This window comes from Schistocerca serialis, chromosome 1, assembly GCF_023864345.2.
Source record: "Schistocerca serialis cubense isolate TAMUIC-IGC-003099 chromosome 1, iqSchSeri2.2, whole genome shotgun sequence".
NCBI classification, from domain to species: Eukaryota; Metazoa; Arthropoda; class Insecta; order Orthoptera; family Acrididae; genus Schistocerca; species Schistocerca serialis.
In genome coordinates, this window is record NC_064638.1 from 726,483,951 (window position 1) to 726,504,419 (window position 20,469).

At 42.3% G+C, this 20,469-nt stretch overlaps 1 non-coding gene and 1 pseudogene across 1 annotated transcript; one reads left to right on the plus strand and one right to left on the minus strand.

Moving 5' to 3' along the window:
• The first annotated feature begins 496 nt into the window (after positions 1-496).
• Trnaa-agc (transfer RNA alanine (anticodon AGC)) lies at positions 497-569 on the plus strand. The gene has a single exon. It is a non-coding gene; the product is annotated as a tRNA-Ala (tRNA).
• A 10,348-nt stretch (positions 570-10,917) lies between these two features.
• On the minus strand, positions 10,918-11,035 carry LOC126428233 (5S ribosomal RNA; annotated as a pseudogene).
• Positions 11,036-20,469: the final 9,434 nt, after the last annotated feature.

The window sequence follows — 20,469 nt, forward strand, 5'->3', positions numbered from 1 at the left end:
TTGCTGGGACAGCGCAGACTTCATATATATCATCCTCGGGAGAATAAGTTTTTGGTTTTATTTAAATTTTTTAGATTCCTATCCGAGTAAACGTTGTGTTCACCACCTGTGAGAATTTCAAACTGTGCACTGAGCTGGGACTCGTCGCTGGACGACTGCTTTTGCAGATCAGCCACTTCTTTCTACCTGAAGCATCAGAGCAGGCAGTTTTACTTGCCACTGGCTCCGCTCCATTCCCTCGCAAGTGCATCTCACTGAGAGCCTTTCGCACTAAATCAAGAAAAGTTGGTTAAAATCCCTGCAGCCATCGTCGTCACGGGAGACGGCGCTCATGAGCAACCACGCTGTCACCGTACCCGTACACCATGCTGCTGCTACGGGAGCGCAGCGAGCCACGCCCACTGGCAGACGCAGTTCGGGCGGCGGCTGCCGTGGACCGGTTTGGCTCAGTCTGAGGCTCGGAGATAACACGCCAGGGGACGGGGACCGCTGTACTGGGGGCGTAGCTCAGATGGTAGAGCGCTCGCTTAGCATGTGAGAGGTACCGGGATCGATACCCGGCGCCTCCAGAAATAATTTTAAGGATTATTATCCATGCTTAAAGCCCTGTAAGTGAACCAGCTACTAATTAAATTGAAGCGCATATCAAGTACGGTAAGATGCAAATTTTGTGACATTTATCTGTGCAGCAAAAGTGTTCGATAGAAAAACACGCCTTTCATTTTTTTTTTGTTTGATGAGTCTGCGAACGAAAAATACTTCGTTTCTGAAACCGTCTGGTATCTAAAAGTTAAGTATATTAGAATGCTGTAATCAAACCACACATTTGTAAACATTGTGTAAATCGTTCCTCTCCTGACGCCATTCTTTCAAGGCCCGAGCTGAACTCGTCACAGAACACGTCGCGTGGTGGGCTGACCACGCGGTCATAAATAGCTGTACAGCTGCAGTCATTTTCCGATATACTATTAAACTCTAAATCGACGCAGATAATTTGAGGCCCATTGCCTTGATCCACAGTTAACTGATTCTTCCCTCGCTTCAAGGTAGAACAACTTGATAATTATCAATGAAAAGCACAGTATTGTGCACATTCTATACTATTCATTTAGTCGGTTAAACTATTTTTCGCTTACTAGGCCATCATCAGACATTATCTGACGATCGTCAGCAAAGAGGGCACAATATTCGCGAACAACATTGAAATAGATGTTACACAACCAAAGTGACAATGCAACAGTAGTGCAGTTAAAAACGTTAAATAGTAAATAAATACAATGGATACAATGTATAAACCATTAACATTAAACTTGAACAAAAAGGAAAGACAATGTCCACAGAATTTAAATTAACTGATCAATCCCAATAAAGTAAAATTAGTACGTGACGAGAGTACTGAAGAACAGCTTGCAGAAGTATTGAAGGTGATATAGAAATAGAGTAAAAGAGATGAGTGACAATTGCAACAACAGAATATATGGAGTATATAGAAAGTCATAATAAAATAAATTAATGCCGGATAAATGGAGGGACAGAATGTAACAACAGTGTGGGAAGCATTGAAGAACTGTGAGGATTAAGTGAAGTTTAGATAAGAGGAAATATTGAGGTGTATTTGGTTATTCAACACTAAATCAAGACTGTGAGCCAAGGTCACAAGTTTGCTGATTTCCAGGGCTTAAAACAGGTTCCGTTTTTTTGCGTTTTCTAAGTGCAGGGCATAAAACAGGCTGCCAGCAGCGGTCCTCGCTCAGCAGACACTCAGCAAATGTGTAGTTATAAATCTGCAACCTCCAGTTGAGTTCAGTTTCGGTCAACCTAATTGCTATGTCTCTGGCTCATTGATCAACATAAAACTTACAATAAGGAATACTAATTTTGTATAGCCCCCCGGTTGGCTAGCTGGGTTTCACCATTACCACTGAAAAATATGCTGGGATGTGGTGTTCCTAACGTTGTAGAAAATATTATAGTTGCAGGAGTTCAATGTTTTTCCTACACTCTGTGATACTTGTCTTAGGTATGAGGCTGTACACTAATTCCTAAAATATTGGAAGAAGGAACAGAAGGAGCTTACAGGGGGGGTATAATTTCAGTTTTTGTCTCTGATGCAAGATGTGGTCAGTCAAGACGGGGTTACAGATGTTGTTTGAATCACTAAATTCTATTATGTCTAACTTTACTTTGAAATCTCCTTTTGATGTGTTTCATAATACCCGAATATTACGACAGATTTAGGTTAATCCTTCCGTGTACAGCAAGAACTGATCTTACCAAAACAATGACCTCAGCATTCATTTCGCCTCATTCAATACCCAGTGGGCATATCACGCGGCGAGAACATCTAAAAAAAAACTCATTCCCAGAGTTTTGACGAAGGGAATACCGTGTAAACAGCTTCACCTGGTCATACTATGGTTGTGCAGGCGGGAGAAGAGTACTCTCCATCTGTGGAGATGAAGGTAAGCTGATAAGACAGCGTGTTGTGTTTTAATGTATGTATTCATCAGAAGACAGTAACTTATTGACGCAACTAAAGGACTCTCACGGCATGGGATTTGCTCGTCGCAGACAGAAAATCATCGTGCTACAGTTCGCTGATAATACAGCAGTGGTTGCCGAAACAGAACGGAGACTAAGTCCGGTACTTATTGAAATGGTGCGGGTGGTAGCTGGTGATTATGCAAAACACGTAAACATAAAGAAAAAAAAAAGGTAAGGTTGCGCACAACAGGTAGAAAAACTGCATGGCTGTGTGTTAAGCTTGGACAACAGACACTTCAAGAATTGGATGGATTTAGCTGCGTCGGAAATAGATAAACACTTCAGGTGCAAGGAAGGCACGGCTTTTTATAAAGAAAACCAGTTACCAATATTTAAAAATATTCTATATACCACCCGAGGACAAAAAAGGTTCATGAAAAGCTGTGTTTGGAGTACAGTTCTAGGCGTATATGAGTGTGAAACGTGGACAATAGAGAAGGCGGATACAGAATAGAAGCTTTTGAGATGAGGTGTTGCAGAAGAAATTCTGAAGATGGGCAGATCAGTAAGTAATGAGGAAGTGTTGAGTCGAAGAGAAAATAAATTGGTGACAAATTGACCAAAGGAAGGCATCAGTTGAGAGGATACATCGTGAGGCATCAAGGAACCTTCAGTATTAATGACTAAATACTTAGGGATTACAGTTACAAATAATCTAAATTGGAACGATCACATAGATAATGTTGTGGGTAGAGCAAACCAAAGACTGCGATTCATTGGTAGTACACTTAAAAAGTGCAACAGGTCTACTAAAGAGACTGCTCACACCACGCTTGTCCGCCCTGTCCTGGAGTATTGCTGTGCGGTGTGGGATCCGCGTTAGATGGGACTGACAGATGACATCGAAAAAGTACAAAGAAGGACAGCTCGTTTCGTATTATCGGAAAATAGTGGAGATAGTGCCACAGACATGATACGTGAATTGGAGTGGCAATCATTGAGATAAAGGCGTTTTTCGTAGCGACGGATCTTCACATCAAATTTCAATCACCAGTTTTCTCCACCGATTGCGAAAACATTCTGTTGGCACCCACCTAAATAAGGAGAAATGCTCGTCACGATAAAATAACAGAAATCAGGGCTCAGAAAAATCAGGGCACAGAAAAATTTACGTGCTCGTTTTTCCCGAGCCCCGTTCAAGAGTGGAACGGTAGGGAGACAGCTTGAAGGTGGTTCATCGAACCCTCTGCCAGGCACTTTATTGTGAATAGTAGAGTAATCACGTAGATGTAGATGAAGAGAATGTGTGTGTGTGTGTGTGTGTGTGTGTGTGTGTGTGTGTGTGTGTGTGTGTGTGTGTGTGTGTGTGTGCGTGCGTGCTTGCGTGTGCGTGTGTGAATTGTAAGACAGTTAACCGCTTGACTACAGTAAGCTGATGAAAATGGGTAAAAGTTGCAATAGTTATGCAGAGATGAACAGTTTTGCACAAGACGAACTTGCCTGGAAAGCTACCTCAGACAAGTCTTCGGACTGGTGACGACAACAACAAAAACCGTGGTAAGAAAAACGTTGTAGCAGAGTCATTCGTCTTTGAAAGCTCATTTTTACTAACGTACACTGTGTTTAGCCACACCTTAAGATCAGAACTTTATTACTCAGCGCGCCGAGAAACAATAACTGATAAATAATTAATAGATAACAATTACATGTTATGTTCAGATAATAATAGGTTCGTGGCATACTATATGTCCTCTACTTTCATTTTTTGTGCCCTTATGAATCTTCTCCAACATGGATGACAGAGTTTGTGGTGTTACAACGTTTGTGTGTGTGTGTGTGTGTGTGTGTGTGTGTGTACTGCGTGCGTGTGTTTGCTTGCGCACGTGTGTGTGTGCGCGTGCAATGAGCATTAGCCTCATATCATTATTAAATAACTTCTCTGTAAAACAGTATTGTACGCTAGGGCTAAATCATATGAGTTAGTACTGTTTTAAACACAGTTCCTTTTGTATTCGGGATGGCGGAAGCCCCGATCTTCATCTACCCATCCTGATTTAAGTTTTCGGTAGTTTTCCTAAATTATTTCAGATAAATGCCAGGATGTTGCCTACTATAAGTCCATGGCTGACTACCTGTCCCATCATTCTCATTCTAGAACTGTATATGCAAATGCGAATTGCTTTAATTTTGTTGTTCCCAAATCGTAATACCACGTCATCATTGTAAAAGAGATCTACGGATGAATAAAACTGCTACAACAACTACTACTACTACTACTACTACTGCTACTACTAATCTAATCCCTATTGGGGATATGGCGCTTCATGGCAATTTCGTTACACAGAAGTGTACCGCACACTAAACTCCCTAAATCGTAGCTACGTTATGACATGAGATGTGTTCTTTCCTGGTGCAGAGTATTAGAGATACAGTTTCCGGATTTTACGGTATTCAAATTTCGGACTTTTCGGCGAAAAATGCTCTGGAATTAAAAGGGTTTCCTTCCCACTAACGACGCGTATTTCTCTTGAGGAATGAGATGGCCGCAATAAAGTTCTGGTTATCGCATTCTCTCGTTTGAACTACGATATCGGCACTATAAATCAGCGTCCCGAAACGGAAACTTCGTAATGAAACCTCTGGCTACTTCCAGCCGCAGAACGCAATGCGGCGGCTTCCTCTGCTTCTCTGTGCCGAACTATGCTATCAGCACAGCCACTGCTGCTACATTTATGAAAGTAGATGTCTGAATTGTTTCATAACGTGCCTTTAATTTTAATTCCTTAAAGACCTTTTTATGATTATTTTAGCCTACAGGAAAGCAGGAAGTTGCCATCTCGAAACATCACTAGCAATACGTGCAGTATTCGCTTCAAAATACAACGAATTATGAAACCTAGATAATATTGTTGATGAGGAATGTTTTGCTCTCCATTCGGTTTAATAATTTCCGTTGAGAGAGAGAGAGAGAGAGAGAGAGAGAGAGAGAGAGAGACCGGCGGGGGGGGGGGGGGGGGGGGGGGCGAGGAGGAGAGGAGGATGAGGACGAACGACGCCCAACTTCAGTAAATTAGACGAAGGACGAAGAAATTTATTTTTATAGTGATAGTCCATTTGTGTATGTTTATTTTTTGAAAAAACATCCTCTTGTCACCAAAATTTTAAATACATCAGCCGTTTATTAAATATACGCAATACAATGCAGTGTTACGTTCGTCTTTCTGTGTTTTTGTAGTCTTCAGTCCCAAGACTAAATTGACGCAGCTCCCCATGCCACTTTATTCTGTGCAAGCCTCTCATCTTCGAACAACTTCCGCAACATACATCCTTCTCAATCTGCTTACCGTATTCATCTCTTGGTCTCCGTCTACGATTTTTACCGCCCACATTTCCCTCCATTGCAAAACTGGTGATCCCTTCAAGTCTCAGAACGTGTCCTGTCAACGGATCACTTCTTTCAGTCAAGTTGTGCCACAAGTTTCTTGTCTCCCCAGTTCTATTCAGTACTACTTCATTAGTTACGTGATCTGCCCATCTAATCTTCGCCATTCCTCTGTAGCACCAAATTTCAAATACTTTTATTCTCTTCTTGTCTAAACTATTTATGGTCCATGTTTCACTTTCACAGATGGCTACACTCCAGGAAAGACTGTCTAATATTTAAGTCTATGTTCGATCTTAGCAAATTTCTCTTCTTCTGAAACGCTTTTCTTGCCATTGCCAGTGTACATTTTATATCCTTTCTACTTCGGCTATCGTCGATTATTTTTCTGCCTAAATAGCAAAATTCATCTGCTATTTTAAGTGTCTCGTTTACTAAAGTGATTCCCACAGCATCACCTGACTTAATTCAACGACATTCCGTCATCCTCGTTTTGCTTTTGTTGATGTCCATCTTATATCCTCCTTTCAAGACACTATCCATTCCGTTCAACTGCACTTTCAAGCCCTTTGCTGTCTCTGACAGAATTACAATGTTATCGGCAAACCTCAAAGTTTTAATCTCTTAACCCTGAACTTTAATTCCTACTCCAAAATTTTATTAGTTTTCCTTTACTGCTTGCTCAATATTAAGATTGAATAGCGTTTGGGATAGACTACAACATTGTCTCACTGCCTTCTTAAACAATGCTTCCCTTTCGTGCTCCTTGACTCTTGTAACTGCCTTCTGGTTTCTGTATAGGTTGTAAACAACTTCTAGCTCCGTGTTCAAATGGATTAAATGGCTCTGAGCACTATGATACTTAACATCTGAGGTCATCAGTCCCCTAGACTTAGAACTACTTAAACCTAACTAACCTAAGGACATCACACACATTCATGCCCAAGGCAGGATTCGAACCTGCGACCGTAGCAGCAGTGCGGTTCCGGGCTGAAACGCCTAGAACCGCACGGCCACAACGGCCGGCTAGCTCCGTGTATTTTATCTCTGTTACCTTAACAATTTGAGAGAGAATATTCCAGTTAACATTATCATAAGCTTTCCTTAAGTCTACAAATGCTATAAACGTAGGTTTGTCTTTCTTTAACCTATCTTCCAAGCTATGTCGTAGGGTCAGTATTGCCTCTCGTGTTCCCATATTTCTCAGAAATCCAAACTGATCTTTCCCGAAGTTGGTTTCTACCATTTGTACCGTTCTTCTGTATTCGTATTAGTAGTTTGCAACCATGGCTTATTAAACTGCACTTCCACACCTCTCAGCAACTACATCTTAAATATTTCACCTGTATGAATTCTCTGAAGTGCCATGGTAGGCAGTTGGTAGCATTCTTGGCGTTTTTTATTGTTATATGTTAAACGACGAAATATCGCACGAAACGCAACTCATTGACCAACTGCTGTTTGTTTTTGTTCTTCAGTCGAATTATTCCACGGAGTCATGGTTTGCACCCTTCCGTGTTTCCAGAACTGGCTGTACAATGGATAACATCGGTGCGACGCCCCTTGGCTTACACGGTACGTACCTCAGCTAGTGGCTGGGTACAGCATTTAAAATACATGTGTTAAGCAACAGCTGACAGTTCATGACTACAGTGTTTATGGCGCAGCCAGTTCAAGAGGAACCACTAGTGATTCTGATACTCAGAGGAAGTAGATTCTACAGGGTGGTCCATTGACCGTGACCGGGCTAAATATCTCACGAAATAATCGTCAAACGAAAAAATTACAAAGAACGAAACTTGCTAGCTTGAAGGGGGAAACCAGATGGAGCTATGGTTGGCCCGCTGGATGGCGCTGCCATAGGTCAAACGGATATCAACTGCGTTTTTTAAAATAGGAAGCCCCATTTTCATTAGATATTCGTGTAGTACGTAAAGAAATACATCAACACCATATCGACCTTTCCCGCAATTGGTAAACGGTCCATTTTAACACAGGTAATGTATCACGAAGCAAATACCGTCCGCACTGACGGAATGTTACGTGATACCACGTACTTATACGTTTGTGACTATTAAAAAGCGCCATCTATCACAAAGCGAAAAAACTGGTCCCACTAAAACATTCATATTTCTTTACGTACTGCACGAATATGTAATAGAAAATGGGGGTTCCTTTTTTAAAAAAATGCAGTTGATATCCGTTTGACCTATGGCAACGCCATCTAGCTGGCAAACCATAGCTCCATCTGGTTTCCCCTTCAAGCTAGGCAAGTTTCGTTCTTTGTAGTTTTTTCGTTTGACGATTATTTCGTGAGATATTTGGCCCGGTCACTATCAATGGACCACCCTGTATAAAGAATCATATTAACATAAGAAGGAACGATTGGAACTTACGTGCATGTTAAGATGATAGGACGCTTCAGTCACCACATGCAGCTTATACTAAATAAAATACGAGTAGTACACCGGCCTGATTGTTACTTCTGGATGTATGTTTTAAGGTGACAAGATATATCTTTTTGCGAATATCCTCGCTGCATTCCTGCTATCGAAGGCTGCCTTTACCTATGTGGGTCCAATGCAATTTATTAATGTAACCGTTTGTATGTGAAATCTTATGGGACTTATCTGCTAAGGTCATCAGTCCCTAAGCTTACACACTACTTAACCTAAGGTATCCTAAGGACGAACAGACACACCCATGCCCGAGGGAGGACTCGAACCTCCGCCGGGACCAGCCGCACAGTCCATGACTACAGCGACTGAGACCGCTCGGCTAATCCCGCGCGGCCCGTTTGTATAACTATTTGTTCGTCTTCTTCCGTTGCGTTATAACAACACAGTACCCTATTCGCTTACAGCCCTCCCCCTCTCCTCTCACACCTCCCCGCCTTTGTGTTATCGTAATATCCCTCGCCTGTCTCTCCGTGGCAATATATTACCCGCGCTCTCTAACGGTATTGCATGCTATGAATTTCATCACTGTGTACTCACTGAGTCACTGAGAGGAATTTCCGTAGAGCTACTTGGTTTTATTTGGTTTGGCTATTGATAAGTCATTTTGCCCTGCCGTGACAGCGGCGTCTCAGCCAACGGTGCTGCAGAGCATTTCACAACGTTGCGCTGGTGTCAAGGTTATCAGGGACGTAATGATGTCGTTCGGAGAAGGCTTAGGTCTTACCGTTCAGTATTTTGCTGTGGGGAAACTGCAACACGTTATAGTTAGGTGACCACAGTGCTGCACTACATTTCTTGGTTGTCTATCTATGCTTAAACTACACTGCTTTCGTACACTAGATTTGACGTCCTTGATCAGCTTTGTGGCTGCTAGTTATTAAATATACATCGTAAAAATTTACAGAGACAGGTTGGTCCACAATGTGGGACCAATCCGAGTTACACAGGTCAGCGTCAATTTTGTCTTCACGCGGCTTTCGCACTTAACTGCCTTGAAAGTCCTCGACATCCGTATCAGAATGACGAAGCATAAATTATTAGAACAGCAATAAACACACAGAAAATTACATAGTACATAGACAAAAGGGTCATACACATTTCATCCATTGGTAAGTAATGACTGCGGTGACGGGAAAAATCTCTTCGAGCTCAGAGATTAGCACAACTTCTTACAGATTCGGTAGACGGAAATACAATCTTTGGGGTACTAGGACCAGTAAGAAATATCTGGATTAAATTATTTTGCTCATTGACGTTTTTAAATCGCGTACGTTATGTAAAGTGCCGGGAAGAAATGTAGCCTCTTGTGCAAATGAAAGTTAACCATTACTGAATATTCATAAGCCTTCTATTTACTTTTGTTGCCGTTATATTAATAATGAATTCATTTAGACTTCTTTGATGGAAGTGCAGTTGTTAAAGCATAAATGCATATAAAAATTTAGCAGTCTTGTGGTTGATAGGTCGTTAATGTATATTTCTGTAAATATGTGACAGATGGTATAGAATAGATCGTATGGTGATGCTTTCGAATGTGCGTCAAGATATCGAATATGGCATACACACAGAGCATGCTACATCGTATGTCTTTAAAACAGTGGTAAATACGAACGCTGCTCCTCGTGTATGTGTATACAATGGAAGCCACTGGAAAGCGCTTTGCGGAGAGACCACAGGACATGCCATTACACATTACACATCCTTAAAAAAACTTATTTATTATTCATTATTAGTTCATGAACATGCAGAAAATCAGAGAAATATTAAGACAATATCTATTTAACAACTGGAGACCAAAATTTAGCAAGATCCAGGCCACTAATGGAAGCTTTTGTCAAGCATTCTTCGTTGCACAAGGCTCACCGTAAGCGGCTTTATAAGAAGTAGGGCAAGGTCTGCTCAGCCCTTCACTCACAAATCACACTTTGTAATAAACCCCTGTCTCCGAAGATTTAATGACTTTCAGGTGGACCATTCCTGTGCATGTGAGGTCTTTCGTCATTCTTGTTTTAGGAAGCTGGATTCTGTTGGTCACTTCCGTAGTTGTTTGTACTGTCGTAGCCGTACGAGTCTCAGTCGATTCAAGTGAACCCGTCTCTAATTCAAATGTAGGCAGGCTTGCTTCTGTCCGAATACTGGATGAGCTTGAGATTGTAGTGCCGTGGTTCTTTCGTTTCCTGGATACCGTTTTTCTTTGAGGAAACAAACACTGATCCAGGAACCGGTTTTTGGTGGAGAGTTAGGGTATATATTTTGTTACTGCCCACCTCTCCTCCCCTATTCCAACGCCAAGTATTATTTGGCCACAACCGTACTTTCAACATGCCACCGACATCCAGAATGTTAATGATAACAACAACAATAATAATAATCTCTCTTTCTCTCCCCTCCCGCACAGGTCTTGAAGGCCAAAAGGTACCGGCCGGCCGCCGTGTCATCCTCAGCCCACAGGCGCCACTGGATCCGGATATGGAGGAGCATGTGGTCAGCACACCGCTCTCCCGGCCGTATATCAGTTTACGACAGCGGAGCCGCTACTTCTAAATCAAGTAGCTCCTCAGTTTGCCTCACAAGGACTGAGTGCACCCCGCTTGCCAACAGCGCTCGGCAGACCGGATGGTCACCCATCCAAGACCTAGCCCAGACCGATAGCGCTTAACTTCGGTGATCTGACGGGAACCGGTGTTACCACTGCGGCAAGGCCGTTGGCCCAACAATAATAATAATAATACTAATAATAATAATAATTTGTTCGTGTCAGTAGTTAGCACATCGCTTTTGCATACATTCCAAGATACTGCAATTTAGAAAAATTCATCATTTGAAAATTTGAGATGTAATGTGTCATTAAACTGATTTAACAGCTGTAGTATCAACAAACTAGAGCAGTTTTGACAACATCTAACTTACAGATACAGAATAGAAGAGTGCACTCACCGGTATCAGTAACTTACTAATACTAAGGTTTCGAACACAGGTCTGCCGACTGTGTCTAATGGCTATGCGTGTCTTTAACTGTGGGAATTCTGTTTCTTCCAGTCTTGTCCGCCTACGATGGAGACAGTTATTTTCGTTAGTACAATCTTATTGCCTTGCCTTATTCAACTTGGCTGTGGTTTCCCGTTTCGGTTTGTGGTCTCGAGAATCATAAGAGATTTGTTGTTGCCAGCAGGTGTGGTCGGCCTGTGGGTGGGCATCTAAAACTGGCTGGTATGTTTTCTGCTGCCGGTCAAATCGCAGACTCATCCACGGGAGTTAACTCCTAGCCAAGCGCCAAAGAAAAATTATGTAATAAACATAACTTGATTTTATTTTCATTAAAATTTCGCATATTACTGTAAAAATTGGATTTGTGCTTTTGTAGTGGATATTGATTGAGGCTCTGTTTCTAAATTTCGATTGTTGTCTATAGTTACAAAGTGGGACGTATATGTCCCGCTGGATTCAAGGAGGAATACACTGTTCCCTAAATTCATCTCTCCCCGACATCAGCCAGACATATACATCCCACTTAAAATTATATTTTTACTAGGGATTACGATCTGTAAAACGAAAGAAGTAAGTACCAACATTATGTCAAACAAATTCCACGACAATAAGCCAGTTACGGTGTTGTTAACTACTCACCACCGTGAAGATTTAAGATTCGTCACAAGAAACAGCGATGGTTCAATCTCAGCTATATCCTTCCCCGCATCCATAGCAGAGCACACAGCTATAATGGAAGCTGTAGACCAGGGCCGGCCAAACGCTGCACAGTGTGCAGACGTGCGGAAGTGCTGCACATGTGCGACAGCGAGCGACAGCGACATCTGTTATTAGACATATGTCGTAAATGAACAGCGGCGGCTCCACTTCCCTGTTTATGTGGTACACGCAAGAGCTTGTTTGTGAAATATTTTTGTCGGTGATGAAAATGAATAAATCAATGTTTCGATCAAGCATAAGGGATGAAAATCTTCGCAATTGCTGGCGTTTGTCAATGAGCCGTGCTTTTGCGCCCGATTTTAATTATATCATTTCTCATGACCAGTGATAAACGTGTTTGGATTTATTCCTTTCATAATTAAAAATTATTGTTTACTAATTGTACATTATTGCCTCATTCTGCTCCATGTTACATTATTATCAGGAAAATTGGTCATTAAACCGATTGTTCCAATGTATACTTACATTTAGGGGTTTTTATTAATGTGTGAAGGGCTACGCTCAGCTGTAGTCGATAAAACATAACATTCATCTAATTGTCGGTTATTGTGCAGATTTCAGACGGAACTGATGAAAGATATAGCAATAATAGCATAGAAATAACAGGTGATCATCGAGAGAGGTCTGCGGTTATCATTCTGTTCAGAGGTCAGTGAGACAGAAATTATGTGGGTGTAACTGACGGCACCGAGAATTAGTTACAGGAAACCTTGCGTTAGTTTAATGTTATTTGAAATCATGAACAAGGTTCGTTGGAAGTCGCTAAGTGCTCTCTTTCTTAAATACTAGATCAAAAACATTACGCGTATTTACGTGCCGTCAGTCAAGCTGCCTTAATAAAAACTCACGGTTGTTAACTGTATTGCTTGTCTTACTGGCTTAAACTGTTAACATAAAAGTAGACGTCTCAATGAGCAGACTGTGACAGTATTTTAAATGTTTAATACGTGAAATACCTTCCCATGGTTTGCTTGCAAGCTGTGGAAAGAGCACTAGAATTCGCCGGTACAGAGTATCCCAGCAAGTGGATAAAGCGACATCTGTGCGTAGAAACATGCACTACATGAACGCTGACGGCTGCGGCGTGCACGCTGTGACCCGGAAGTTGCACATGTGCAGGAGCACCGCACGCGTGCAGAATTTCCGGCCGGCCCTTCTGTAGACCGATTCTGCAGGCGGAGTAGTGCCTCAAGTGATGGCAACGTCTTTCTTACTTTCTTTTGGACGTCGCATATAGTATATAAACATTTTCACCTTGTGGAACTGTTATAAGCGAGTAAAATGTCGTCAACTTTCTTTTCACCTTGCTTTTGCAAGGCAACTGTCAACAGAGAGAAATATAAAGAGAAGGGGAAGGAAAGCATTCATCATAAAAACTAGACCTCGAGTTTATGGAGTTTCATATCAAATCAAGGCAAATAAAGTAAGATTACACTACCGAATAAAATACATAAATGTAAAAATTTAGACACAAATAGGAACAAAAAGCACAAACAGACGTTCCCTACACGCACTGGCAATAAGTCAAAACCACTAAAGGAATTTAAAAGTGTTTTGTCAATAAACACGTGCACAAATCTGTATATTTCTAGCAAACGGTGTAAAAAGAAGAATAACTACCTTTACTGCGTTTATCTACTCCAGAAGAGAAAAAAATTACATAATGCACAACTGGTAGAACTGAGTAATGCCGCCGGCCGGGGTGGCCGAGCGGTTCTAGGCGCTACAGTCTGGAACCGTGCGATCGCTACGGTCGCAGGTTCGAATCCTGTCTCGGGCATGGATGTGTGTGATGTCCTTAGGTTAGTTAGGTTTAAGTAGTTCTCAGTTCTAGGGGACTGATGACCTCAGAAGTTAAGTCCCATAGTGCTCAGAGCCATTTGAACCATTTTGAGTAATGCCTTGCGCATTAGGTGCCAAACAATGAGCCTGTTGGCTACAAACAGTTGACACATTCAACGGTAGATCGCAGCACCCAGCAGATTTGGGACTTTCGTATACCTGAGAACTCAGGTTGGTAAATCTGTATGTGTGACACATGTGTCCAACTGGTTACGAAAAGACCCTTAGTTTTCATGCTACTTTCTTCACTGAAAGTTGGCTGAGAATTTGAAAATAAATGCTACGTGTGAAACATAAACGCTGATAATAATATATTCATTGGGACAGGGTGGGGGTCAAGCGCTCCCCCACGTCGCCTTCTCTGGATCCGCACCTAATATGGAAGAAGGTTACCCGCAAGATAACGTAATTCTGAGGCAGACCTGTACAATGGCTCCACAGTTTCAATGTGGTGAGATACGTGCCGTACAGTGCAGGTTCAGAGTAATCAAAGCAAGTGCGGAAATCGTTACAGTTTTGCTCGAGCTGCTCAAAATCATTGAAAACGTCCCCAAAAAGGTCGGCGTTCAGAATACGAGGAGATTTAATAAGTTACATTAACTACTCCGCAGGACGAGACAATACTGAGAAATGTCGCTGACTTTGGTAACTTTGTTCCCAAAAATAAACACTCGGAGAGTATCTGCAGGGGCACTAGCTTTGTCTGTGGCGGCGGCGGATGTAGTTGGCCGGCTTTCTTTACGGCAGCGGGAGTTGGTAGCCGCAGTTTCCCGAAGTGGGGGGACGCCGTAAAGCCCATAAGCAGTGTTTTGTATTACGGCGCGCCCTCCTTTTGTTCGTATAGCCGGCGCGCGCTAAGTGCTAGCAGCGAGACAATAAAAGCAGCGTAAATACTCGACAACTGCGCTGTTTTCTCCCACGAGGTCCTGGCGAATAGTGAGCAGTGCGTGTATATAAGAAATTAGTGCCCGCTGTAATCCCACAGACCCACGAGCGGCGCTGGGTGTGTAACGCTAATACCCAATCCAATCGTATTAGTTTCTACTTTTTTTCATCCTTCCGAATTGCAGCTGCTCAGTCTATCTTTCCTTACTTCGCATGTAAATTCATCTCTTGCGTACACAACGCCCCGTAAGTTCAGACATTACACGGTGTTCGAATCTCACGATTCTTTATATGGGTCTGTACACTGGTATCTTTTTACTGTGATAGTGGTGCCGTAGTAGCTCATCGATATATACTTTGATGGGTAAAAAAATCACAACACCAAGAAGTAGTTGTGTGACATTAACGAAAGATGATGGATGTTTTTCTACTTACATCTGGAAGATGATGTATATTCAAATTTTGCGCCAGTTGCCTAAGAGTGGCACTACTAGCGCCACAATGAAGATGCAAATAAGATTTGCTTTAAATACACCCTGTTACGATCGTGAGCTTTAGTTACCTTTGAGACTGTACGTGGTGAGTTGATGTTAGTCAAGAATACCTTTTAGGCTATCAATACCTCACTGATTTTCAAATGGCTATGAGCACTATGGGACTTAACATCTGAAGACATCAGTCCCCTAGAACTTAGAACTACTTAAACCTACCTAACCTAAGGACATCACACACACCCATGCCCGAGGCAGGATTCGAATCTGCGACCGTAGCAGTCGCGCGGTTCCAGTCTGAAGAGCCTAGAAACGCTTGGCCGCAGTGGACGGTTCACTGATTTTGAACGAGGTCGTGCAATAGGCCTACGAGAAGCTGGATGTTCCTTCGTCGATACTGCAGAAAGACTAGGCAGGAATGTAGCCACTTTACATGACTGCTGCCAGCAATGTTCACCAGAATGTACAGTCGCAAAAAGACCGGGCTACGGACGGCCACGTCGCACTACCGGGAAGAAAGACCATCGTGTCGGCGTACGGCTCTGGCGCATCGTACTGCTTCTGCAGCGGGAATGTGAGCAGCAATTGGCACCAAATTGACAACAAACTGTTACAAATCAGTTTCTTTAAGGAAAATTTCGAGCCAGACGCCCTGCAGTGTGCATTCCACCGAACCCAGACCATCACCGTTTGCGAATTCAGTAGAGTCAAGCGAGAGGTCATTGGAGAGCCAAGTGGAGGTCTGTTGTGTTTTCCGGTGAAATCTGGTTCTGCCTCGATGGCAGTGATGGCGGGTGTTGGTTGGAAGGGGCCCAGTTGAGGGCCCGAAACCAGCCTGTCTTCGTTCTAGACCTACACTTGGATTTAACGTCTGGGGTATGATTTCGAATTACAGCAGGAACACCCTCGGAGTTGACCCATGCACCTTGACTGCAAATTTGTACGTAAGTCTGATGATTCGACCTGCTGTGCTGCCATTCATGAGAGCATTCTAGGGAATGTTTTCCCACAGGATAACGGTAGCCCACATATCGCTGTTGTGACCCAACTTGCTCTGCAGAGCGTCGACATGTTGCTTTGGGTTGCTCGATCATCAGATCTGTCCCCAGTAGATAACATATTGGACATCATCGGTCGACAACTCCATCGTCATCCACAAACAACATTAACAGTTCCGGTATTGACCGACCAAGTGCAACAGGCATGGAACTCCTTCCCACAAACTGGCATCCAGCACCCATTCAACACAATGCAAGCACGTTTGCACTCAACATTCTGGCGGTTACACCAGTTATTACCGTATCAGCATTTCACATTTCCTTATCTCGAGCTTACATTAACCTATGATCTTGCAATGTTAATCACTTAAATATGTTACCAAGACGAATGTGTTCCCGAAATTTCATTACTCTACATAAGTTATTTTTTGGTGTACCAATTTTTTTTCTTCAGTTTATTTACGGATTCATGGAACTTCGTCTTCCCTTCCTAGCGTTTATCCCGTCATACAAATTACGCTGTCTTTTTGTTTCATGCTTCGTCAAATTTATTTTATTTTAACTTTTCAACTGTATACCCTTGTTGCCACTGTAGTCAGTTAACCTAAGGGAGAGAATAAGTGCGCGTCCTCGATATGAAAAACCTGTAAACTACTGTCTTTTGCGTGTTACTGTATGTTAACTGTCCTAAACCGGATGTTGGGGGCCAACGCAGTATTCTCCTAAAGGAGCGCTGAAGACCGCCTAAAACCGCAGTCTGCTGCTGGCATTCAGTCCTGGTCTGTCTCATTAACAAGCGCGCTGCGCGTTAACCATTTCGCTGCTGCAGACGTTATGAAACGTCCCCTTTGAAAAATTGTACAAGACTGTGCTTAAACTGACACACAATATTTTTAGCGCAACGCAATCTGACTTTCAAAAATCCCTACAAAAGAAGGGCCCTGACTAACATTAACCTATACGTTTCACAAATCACTTACCTCACAAAAATCTTCGTTACTCGAACTACTGCAATATAGCGAACGCCACAACTGCCAGCTAAATAAAAGATTCAAACTACTGAAGGCACTAACTACTTATAGGCACAGTTAGCAAAAGAAAGATTTTGATAGAGAATAAACAATGTATTTACCTTAATATTATTCAAAAGTCATAAAATATATCAGTCCATGATATCCAATCTTACAAATGTACTGCCTCTGATGGACACACGTCCAGATCATCCGCTCTCAAAAATCTGCCATCTCAGTTCCCCACATCCACCAGTGCTGGCGGCTCACCACCAACTGCGCAACGCTACGCACTGTTAACAGCCAACTGCCCAACACTACAATAGCGACTATTGCAACAATGCCGACCAGCCTCAGACTGCACACAGCACAGTCAGTGATTTTCATATAGAGCGCTACATGGCGTTACCAATAAAAAAACCTAAACAGTCTACTTACATAGCCCCCATGCTCCCCACAAAAAATTTTACAAATTGTTTTGGGCACTGGTCAATACATATTTGTTAAAATTTTTTTACAATTACAATAACAAAGAAATCAAATGCACACACTTATTGATACAATGTTGGTCAAAAGATAAAATTTTCTCACAGTCCATAAAGACAGTCCTGATCGTTCATCACAGTAAAATAGCAGTGTTTTTCTCAAAGTCTGAGCAGTAAAAGAAAATGCACACAGAATTAGTGGATTTCCATACAGTCTTGAAGAAGTAGTGTTGTCCTTCCAACGGAAAGACAGTGCTGACTCTCGACATGCAGACAGGTAATGGGCCACAACAGAGCAAACACACCGTAGAGTCAATCGAAGTTTTGAAGAATATTGGTAGGTAGGTCATCACAGAGTAGACCCACTGTAGTCCTGGTAGAGATTACGGTATTGGTGGGCCATCAAAGATGCAGACCCACTGTAGTCCTTGTAGAGATAATGGTATTGGTGGGCCATCAAACGTGCAGACCCACTGTAGTCCTTGTAGAAATAATGGTATTGGTGGGCCATCAAAGATGAAGACCCACTGTAGTCCTTGTAGAGACGGCCAGCAGCCATCTGTTGCAACTGTGCAGGTGCACAATCACCATCGAAGAGCCTTGCGGACAATATAGCAAGTCCATAAACCACCACTTGTGCACTCACAAAGTTTTTGGAATTGTCCTTAGAACCAGCAATGCTGTTATCCAGTCCCTTGTCGAATTATTAACACTTGTGCAAACACTAACAGTCCCTACTTCTCACATATTGTCCATATACTATGACCAACAGAAACATGTGCAGTGAAATGTAACTTACAAGTTACTTAATTTGATGAACTATATCAATTACAATTTTATAACATAAGAATACAATAACAAAGGTACAAAATACATCATTAAAGAACATAACGGTACAGATAACATTTGTAGTAACAGAGACTTTAGAAAAGAATAGAAATAAACATATACATCAGTGTTACAGGAATTATGAAATAAGTAAATATATAAAATAATGAGAATAGTTTTCAAAACATTAATTTCACACCTGAGCATTGAAACAGAACAGAATTAATAATGTCTAAACATCTTTACAAAGTAAATAAGGTAGTATTTGAAGAATTCTACAACATAAATCTGCGAGGTGCCGGGACTAGTAGTGTATTTAACACCAAATTCTTCGAGAATCTTCATATATAAATGATGCTCTAAGCCCTCCTATTCTAACTCCGACTTTTGCTGTTGCACATGGATTAAAAAGAAACGCGAACTGACTGTAATAGACCCTGCAAGTGGAGTAGAAAAGAGTTTGGCACCTGCAATAATTTAATTTGATAAATAAGTTAAATAAAGGAAAGTTTCATTAACATCGTGAGAAATGAAAGGGTTGCTCTACCAGTTAACAGAATGAAAGTTCTGTCCAAAATAACAATATGATTTATTATTACTAAACTCAAAATAATAAACAAAACACATGAAACATTTACAATACATCAAATTGGCTCAAATTAGATACTCAAATAAATGCTGTGAAGGTGAAGTTGTCCCTAAACTAGATTGTGACATTTATGACAAAGTGGTATGTGGAGCCAATTCCTTGCAACTCAAATCTTAAGAGAAACACACAGCCAACCCAACATTAATTGCTGCTACAGTAGTGAGAAGTCAGACAATGAACATCCAAGACAGAACAAAGTTAGAAAAGACGAACAGGCGCGCTCCGCTGAGCTCTGATTATCGCCCAGCAAAATTGCCTGCTTTGCCGGTGTGCGGACATACATTACCAAGCTGTCTTCTTAACTGCAAGGACACGATCTGGCGTACTGGAGGCGATGGCTGGTTGCTTCGACGTCCCATCGTGGTGATGATAATGTCGCGAGTATAGCCCGAAACAAATTGTCCTTGTCTGGTTGTTCCAGACTAAAGACTTCCTATCAATACAAATGCGCCTCTGAGGGAGACGAAGAAGGCTCGCCACACAATCACTGATGGTATAGTGATTGATTTTCACAAGCCAAGTCACACAGTAACTCCGATACAGTCAACTTTAGCCAAAACTGCCCAGGGCAGACAACATAGGCCGCTTGTACGCAGAACGCTCAATTGCCAACTGTACTCGGAAAGTTATGTTGAAGTCGAAACTTCAGCAACTTCGTTAAACAGTTTCAATCAAATAAAAGTATATTAGACAGCCAACGGAAGGCAGGCTGTCCAGAGCAGCGAGAGCTCAGTCTTGTAACCTACTCCGACCGAAAGGCGAGAGTCAACTACCACAAGAGCACCCGTAAAAACCGAACACAGAACATTCCTGCCCCCACGAGAGTGGCCATGGTTAAACGTTCCAATCAGCAACTCGAAAACCGGCGGAAAATTCCACTCTATTGCCGAAGCACTACCATTCCACCAATGGAGATTCTTGGAGCCAATTTCTGCGGCGATTTTGCTACGTCACGGAGCTATGCCCTGAGCAAGCCAATCGCAGTTACGATTTTGCAGAAAACGCGGGAATTTGCCCGCCAAGACTGCCTGGGTACACAAGTCATTCCCACACTCGCTAGTAGCCTGCCAGAAAGTGTTTTCGCTAAGTTTCTGCGAAGTAACAGAACCTCTAGCCCAGCCGCTCCTTCAGGCCCTTGAGGGCGTGTCTCCGCCGCTATTATGATAATGTCGGCATCTGGAAAGCATTCACTCTACTCCATCACACCTGCCGGCTTAACCCTTTCAAGATCAGAAGAGCCCGCCTGTC